We start from the raw sequence: 8,588 nt of genomic DNA on the forward strand, positions 1-8,588 counted from the left end.
CAGCAGTGATTTACTGTTCCTAGAAAAACACTTGCAGAATTTCCAGTTACAATCTTCTCATAACTTCCTCTCTCAGCAAACAACGTAAAGTACACCAGACAAGAAGCATAGGTGCTCACATGTGTACGTGCATTCATCTATGTATTTGTTTTCATATCTTCTGTCTGTATCCCCCCGATTGGGTATCTAGGAATGTTAAAAGCAGGAAAGGGTCAGACTCGCTCACTTCTACGCAGAGCGGCTGCGTTGCCGTGCCAGGTGAAAATCCGACCACTTCCTGCATAGACTCTGTAATCATTCCTCGGTGACGTTCTGACTCTTCCTGCTTTAAAACACTCCTGTCTTGGTAAAGGCGACCTTTGACCTCCCTGCAGTTGGTCTGTCAGCTGAGTTATTGCCGTTCACCCTCTGCAGTGTGGTTGTTGGAGTAAGAGGTGCCCGGTCAGCATCACTGGCTGATTGTGGAAGGGAGACCTGGGACATGACAGCTGTTGTTGTGACAGGAATGTTTGATTAGGTGCTTTTGAATTAAAATTTTGTTTTGTAATGATCCTGCCAACATTGCAACCCAGAGTTTAAGCCTGCTGGTTTAACTGCTCCGTCCTCCCTCCTATCAACCTGCATTTTCTCAACTTTTCCTCCCATTGTTAGCTCCTCTGGCCCACCCTGTGCCTGGCACTCCACTTTCTTTGCCTTTATCTCGTCTTTTTACTCTTCTGCTCTCTCCTACGAGCTTCTCCCCATCCATCCTGGTCCACATACCCCTCAAAATGGCTGGAGATGGACTCGTGCCAGTCTTCTTGGCGGATTCAAACACGCCCCGGAGATTTTCACATGTGATTTATAGCGTCAGTGAAACACTTACGACAGAAGCTAGATAAATGGCGTTGCAGGATTTAAGTGTGGACTGTTGGTAAATTGATTAATAACATACCCAACAATTCCTTTCCTAGAATTCTGTCCTCAGAGGAATGGTATTTTCTTTTATCTGGGTTTGATTTAGAGGAGAGTGAACACTAAATCTCAACTGGAAAATCCATGGTTTTACAATATGTTCAAGAGGAAATGGGAGATGATTTCTTATCGTATTTCACCTTTGCCTTTGTGAAGTTATATAAAGTCTCAGTACTGCGGGTCAAAAGGTGCAGATTGTTTGACAGGTTTATATAAAAGAGTAATTACAGTTGCCATGAAACAGCTGCACAAACAGTTAAATGCTTCCCATGAACTACTGTTTTTGAGTGTTCGATAGAAGAAATATAGATGTGAACCCGAGCGTGTTTGTGTTCGCACAAGCGGGCCTAAATAAACAGCAGGTCAAATAGTTTAACAAATATGAAGCCCTAGTTGCATTTGAATGAAGTATCTGGTGTGAGATGAAAGGCATGGAGTTTATTGGTATGATTGGCAGGTTGTGTGAGCAGCCGGTACTCAGCCTGACCTCCAGCAGCAATTATTCACCTCAGCTCACCGGGGCGAAGCCTCAGAATGAGAAGAAACTATGAACATGTGTCATGGACCTCAACATCAAACTTCAGGAGATTTTTCCTGTTAGAATTTAATTCCACGTATTTCGAGGCTGAATAATCCTTTTGTGAGTGTCTCTCCTGCACAGCCCACAAATCTTGTTGTTTTTGTTGTCAGTGCAGCCCCGCATCTGGTGGATAATGGATGATGGTCCGTGTGTGGACCAAGAGCCAAATGAAGAGTCTAAAATGTAAAAGTAAGAGCAGATGTTTGTGTTGTTTTATATTAGCAGTTCTCTCCCATGTCATTTTTACTCTCCTACGCCATGTGAGACGGCCGTTATACCAGCTGAAAGTTAATTTGTCTTACTTTACTATTTTATTTTGCTGATAGAAATAAATACCCTTTCTAAAGTTAGATTTTTAAGGACTTTTTGTAATTAGGTATTTTATATTTTATACTGTTGTATTTCTACTTTTTTGAGGAAAAATAATGAACTAAATACTTCCATGCTGACAACTAGTTGTATGTAACTAGGGACATGCTTATAGAAGTGTATAGAAGGATTGCATCTGGTCGGTAACAATTAAAGCCGGTGTTATTGTTTTCTAGGCAGGTGTGAGGTGTGCCCTTATTGGTTAATTATCTCAACTGACAGCCAATCAGATCAGAGCAGGCCTACAGGTAAGTTATATCTCCTGAAAGTGTCTGTCATGTGATCTGACTGCACCCCAGTGAAGTCATAAAGGTAAATGAAGGTGTTCATGTAATATTCTCTCTGTACATTAGTTATATTTCTGTCTGCCATCATCAAAACGGTTCATGTCTTGGTCAGTTAACTACAGCAAGCTAAAGTTATTCTGTAAATTAGCCCGATGCTAATAGCTACAATTTAGCTTAAATACACTGCAGTAAAAAAACTTTTTGCTGTCTTGTGTGTTCTATATTAAACTGTTAGCAGTGTCTAAATGAAGGGCTTGTATAACCTTAAAGCTGATGGCACTGATTCTGAATTTGAATGTTTCTGATAAGCTGAAGGATGAAGAGTTCCTCTGCCAAAACTAAGGGGGTGAAAAGGTTCATTTAGAAACTTTAATTATTTAGATACTATTTTTTTCTTTAAATCAGTTGGATGATGCGTCGTCACATCGCTGTTTTGTCTGAGCTGGACTCTTTAGAGCTTTGTGGTTCTCGCAGGACAGCAGCGCTACAAACGTATGATGAACCTACAGAATATGATGCATTGCTGTAGATTCAGTCGTTACAATTTGCACAACCTTAAGCATGTGCAATGCAAAGTAAAACACTCAAAGGGAGCATTTTACTGCAGAATAAGTACTTTTGATCCTTAAGGACTTTAAGTTATATACTTTTACTTAGATAAGGTTGGTGTGGTGTTGCTACTTTTAGGTAAGTAAAGGATCTGCCACCACTGATCTATGGGCTATATCTGGGTCAGATCCTGGTATTACTGAAGGTGCAATCTGTACGTTGTATGTTATCACAGTATAGGTTTACTGTTTGAAAGTCTAAATAGCAGTCCTTTCTTCTCCTGGAGGTATCCTGTTGAGGCTTATTGTGGATATGTCTGAAGGTATGGGATGCAGAACAAAGCAGGATTGTGAACTTGTGAACCTGTCCACCCTGGCTTACAAGTCCTGACGTCAAAAAGTGAGTCTTATGATAGTTTCCATATCCAGCTGTTTGTGTTTGACGGGAGGAATTAGCCCACCGTTGAACCATACAGGCCTGCTCATCATACACCTGGTCTCATTATTCCCTTTGGTTTTTCTTCACTTCTTCTCCTTTTCAGTGCAGTGTGTGTGTGTGTGTGTTTGTGTGTGTGTGGATTTGTGTGTGTTGCAATGAGGATTAACCTAGTACTTCAGCTGATGCTGATTGGAATGACGTTGAACACACACACAGGCTGGCTTTTACATGTAACAAGAAGGAGAGACTGGGTGCTGTGTGTGTGTGTGTGTGTGTGTGTGTGTGTGTGTGTGTGTGTGTGTGTGTGTGTGTGTGTGTGCGTGTGCGTGTGCGTGTGTGTGTGTGTGTTTGGGTGTGACACAAAGAAAGAGGACACAGTGATTCTAGCTGAATGTCAACACGACGGTGAATGTGCTGTCTCACTCTGTCTAGGTTGCCCTGTATTATATCTCTTACATTTCTCTGCTCGTGCACACACACACACACACACACACACACACACACACATACACACACATACACACACACACACACACACACACACACACACACACACACACACCATGAGGTCTAAGTAGACTGACTGTACTACTGTACCTGGCATGGTGCCTCTTGGCCCAGTAGGTTGCAGGTGGCTGTAAATGGGTTAGTTAGACCAGGACACAGGCAGGCTGGGACTCAAATAATCTCTCTCTCACACTCACACAGACTTCATAGAATCTACATTTCACATCATCGCTTTCTTTCTACATTTCGTAGCTTAATTTATGGATCTGCGTCGTCTTACTCCTCTTTGGTCGACTTATAAATATGCATCAAGGAGTCTTGGATTAGGGGCAAGGATCCTTTTCTAAAGCTCAGCGTGTGTGTGTGTGTGTGTGTGTGTGTGTGTGTGTGTGTTTGGGTGAGAGCATGTGTGTGAGCGGGTGCATGAATGCTTATGTGTGTTTGTGTCTTAAGCCAGGCAGAGCAAGAATACGGCCTGCTGTAAGCCCAGGCATGTGTGATTTGTGTGATTGGGTTTAGGCTGCGTCGATAGGCGACGTCTTGGACACCAGATGACCAGACGCTCCATGGACAACACAAACTGTCCTGCTAGAAATATCAAGGTAAGACCACTCTGCCGGGGTTTTTACATCCCATAATGCCATTATTAGCAGTGTATCATTGCAATCACTGTTTACTCCAATCAGTTCTCAGCTATACCTTTATATTGATTATATTATATGTGTGTGAGATGTGTCCATATGTCTTGCCTGCGTGTAAACCAGGGTTCAGTGACACTAGCCGTTATTTACCAGGTGAGAGGTATTTCTTTTGCCTGTCCAAGCTTAAGCGTGAGTTTAATTTCTTTTCGGAGCCTCCCAATATCAGTCATTTCTAATCATTCGTGTTTTTGCATAACCTCTAGGCGTTCGAAATTACACTGCTTATAATCTGTGAGATTTGGGAAACACATTAGAAACTTCCAGATTTGGAGATTAGTTGTTTAATTAGGGATGTTTTGTGTTTTAATGAATTTGGAGCATTTGATAGGCACAAATGTAAGCCCCAAAGCCAAATTCTTTACTTTACACGAGGACTCAATGACATTTGTAGTTTCTTCCTGTATTAGATGAAAAAGAAAATGTAACCAGCACTATGATTCTTTCTCTCCGTTTCCTTTAAAGGGATGTTTCATTTTCTGCTACTTGAACGTCAGTATTGTCTCAGAGAGGGGAGACCGTATTAAAGCTCCCACCACACCTCCTCTGTCTATCTCTCTATCCGGTCAAATGTTGTTGGGTTTTTTTTCACATTATCAGGAACAGTTTCAGAGGTCAGCCTTCACTGTTCACTCGAGTGCACAGAATGTGGGCATAAAGCCACTGACTTCAAGAAATCCCAAAATAATTAAGGCAACATGATCCATAACACTCCACCGCCCCCCCCAAGGGCATGCCCCTTCCACGCTTTATATAGAACCTCTATGATATAGAATTTCTTAATTTTTCCCTCAGAAATCTACTGTGTCATCCTACTAGATCTGTGGGGGGTATTAACAGTAAATAACCTACGCCCTAATAATCATTTCGCAAATAATCTGCGAGGTGGTAAAGTTTGCAGAAAACACTTTCCACTACATCACAGAGATGCTGCTTACAATGTCGCTCCCACCTACGTTATCAGCATCACGTGATTCTAAGGTCATTCGTTCAAATCTATTTGGCAGCCATTAATGTAATGCTAAGAGTATTTTACCTTCATCTGACAGACACCAAAGTGCAATAACACGTTTCTTTATCGTCTCATGATGTATTGTTTTTATTGTGATTGAAAGTTTCTATCTAGTGTCACATTGTCTGGCTTGCTGTTTAAGAGCTGTGATGTCTTGCTCGGAGACACTTGCTCTGACACTTTGATAGCTTATAGCATGTTTGATGTCTAATAGAGCGAAACGTTTGCTCTGTAATCAATACTGACACAATACTTGTGGTTTGTGTAATCGCCGCCAATGATTCTCCTGCTCAACCTGTAGTATTTGAACCCTTTGTCGTCATTAGCCTCAGATCAGCAGCCGTGTTTTAATCAGATGACTATGGATTGTCTTTATTTTTAGTGGCTGCACGTCACTGAAGTTGGAGGATGCTGGTCCAACCCACGGAGAGTTTATGTCAGGTACAGACAAGGATGAGGAGATTTGTTACAGTAATGTTTCTTGCAGCTTGTAGAGGAACTGATGTTAAAAGTTAAACAGTATAATGATAATTCCTACATTACCCAGCAGCTACGTTAAAACTTAAGATCATGTAGAAAGTCCTTTACTTTACTGGCTGTGAGAACATGGCTGTGTGAATGGCGACCACTGTGTGAGAGTGACTGCTGTTTGTGTGTGTCAGAGTAGCCTTTAGGTTCATGACCGGGCCAACAAGCAGGTTTTATACAGTCACTGTAGAAATAAAAGGGCCATAATTTGATACCGCCCACATTAGCATTTCCCACATTTCCCATCGTCTTGTGCAACCACTGCACAGCAAAGGGAAGTAAATCTCTCCTTCGGGGCAGGTTACCGCGCAGGTCTTGACCATTCGCCACTTCAAATGTGTTTGCATGTTTACTTGTCAAGCTGCCCCTCAACGTGGAACACGTGAAAGCCCAAAGTGTTTTTCCTTTCTCCTGGGAGTAGTTTCCTCATAAAGCACCACAAGTTCCTCCGACCAGTTTAGAGTTGTTTGTGCAGATGTGGCGGCGGCGTAGAGGCTTTCAGATTAGCAAACTAATGCGCTGCATGGTTTCCCTCCCTCCCATGTCTATCTGCACTATTTCTTTTTCAATTAGCCAGGGCTCTAGCTGGCATGATGTCAGGTGGGCATGGGAAACTATAGCCCGCACTTGTGGAGCACAGTAGAAAACTAATGCAGCATTTCAAGGATTAAATAACATATGATTCAGTCAGGTTGGTCTCTCTCTCTCTCTCTCTCTCTCTCTCTCTCTCTATCTGCACCGCTCTTGTATGTGTGCATGTCTAAAAGTGCAAAACAAGTGTTTGTGTTTGAGAGCTGATCTATCAAATTCACGCTTGTGTTTGAAGGAGATGCTAAAACGGGTTTACATATAATGTTCAAAAAGCACGTTCTTTTTTCTCATACCAGACATGGCTGCAGCAGTTTTCAGCCTTTTTTCTTCATGCTCCATTTAGAGGAACGGAACAATCCGCGCGTTTTGCTCTCACCTTCGACATCTTCGTGTTAGTGAAGAAGAAGCAATGGCGGACAGCGGGGTGGATTCAGGGGTTTTTTTCAGTGAGCAGGGGCTGCTGACCTGCTGAAGGGCTGAAGGAGGTCACCTGATCAACAGATCTCCTTATGAACTCACAAAGGGAGCCAAATTTAAACGGAGCGTTTTCACACACATTTACTGAAAGACGGGGCAGGAGAAGAAGTGATTGAAGGACAGAAGTGGGAAGACATATTTATGTTGCAAAGACGATACAAAGTGCTTTTTGCATAATATGGGACCTTTAAGTCTGTTTCCCCCACAGTTATATACAGATAAAATAATTTCAGAGGATCCGCTGTTTAATGTGCTGTGAGTAACTTTGTTCCAAAAACTGCACTCTATACATAAATCGCTTTATTTAAGCCAATACCTACTTTATACCTAATTTATTCAAAAATATCTTATGGTTTTATCAAAAATTCTTAAGATTTGAAATGATATTGTGCAGCATAAACCACATACTGTAATACCTTCTTTTACCCATCCCAGCATGGTAACTTAATACTTCTGATGCTTTTTTTAATCCACACTTTCTGTCTGTTTTTTTTTTTAAACCAGATTCTTAGGATTTTGAATTGAATTAGTACATTTAGTAAACTGTCATAGCATGCAACTGGCGAGAGGAAAACATTTTTTCTTTTTTTCCTTTGTGGTGTTTTTGAATGGCAATGATCAGATTCACTAAGCCAGACTGATCGGTGCAGTAGATAGACTCACAGACAGTAGGGCTGGACCGATAAAGTAGCCAGGTCGGTACTGTATATACAGCAGTATTATATTACATTATTATTATTATACATTATTTGGAAATAGTGTCTCCATTACTTAATTTGTCCACCAGAGCGCACTGATAGGTTCAAATTGTCAAAATCCAACATTCAACAGCACCTTCAAAAAACCGTCTCTTGGTCCGAATCTACCGACAGACAGATGCTGCTGATGGATTTAACTCGTTTCTCGGTTTCTTGTTGTTTTTCGCTTACACGTGTTCAGTCACCTGTCAGGTGTTTCACAAAGTTGTCTAATAGAGCTGAAAGTCTACAACTGTCTGAGCCAAAAGCTAGTCAGGAAAGCCCCTGGGGGGGGGGGGGCAGACCCTGATAAACATATTCTTTATACTCATGATACCCTTCCTGATGTCTACAGCCCACACTATACACACTATAGGGTGCTGTGCTGTGTTGAAAAACAGCTACAGTTAAAAAGCTGGCAAAGAACCCAAAGCTGGTTTAGTTTTTTTTTTTTTTGCTAGAGCGAAAGAGACACTGAGCAGGTGTCCTACGGAAGCTTTTTGGGATCGCTCACGAGCTGATATATGTTTCATGATTTTACTCTTTTATCACAAATGACAACGCTGTAGCTCAAGCGTGTGTTTGCACATATAGCTTATGCAACATGGGTATACGTTTGTTCATGCATGTTTATGCATGTGTCTGTCTGGACGTCTGCGTCTGCCCCGGCACATGAAGTATGAACTGACAGACCTCTTGGGGTGCAATGTGACAATGTATAGCAGTTGGATCTTATACTCTACAGCGTATACAACACTTATATTTTTAAACGTTACTTAAGCTGGCAAAAATGCGTACATTTCAGCAATAACCTGGGGGAGTACAGTTACAGGGGCATGATTTGCTAAATGCAGTCCGAGC

Source organism: Pempheris klunzingeri, chromosome 4, assembly GCF_042242105.1.
Source record: "Pempheris klunzingeri isolate RE-2024b chromosome 4, fPemKlu1.hap1, whole genome shotgun sequence".
NCBI classification, from domain to species: Eukaryota; Metazoa; Chordata; class Actinopteri; order Acropomatiformes; family Pempheridae; genus Pempheris; species Pempheris klunzingeri.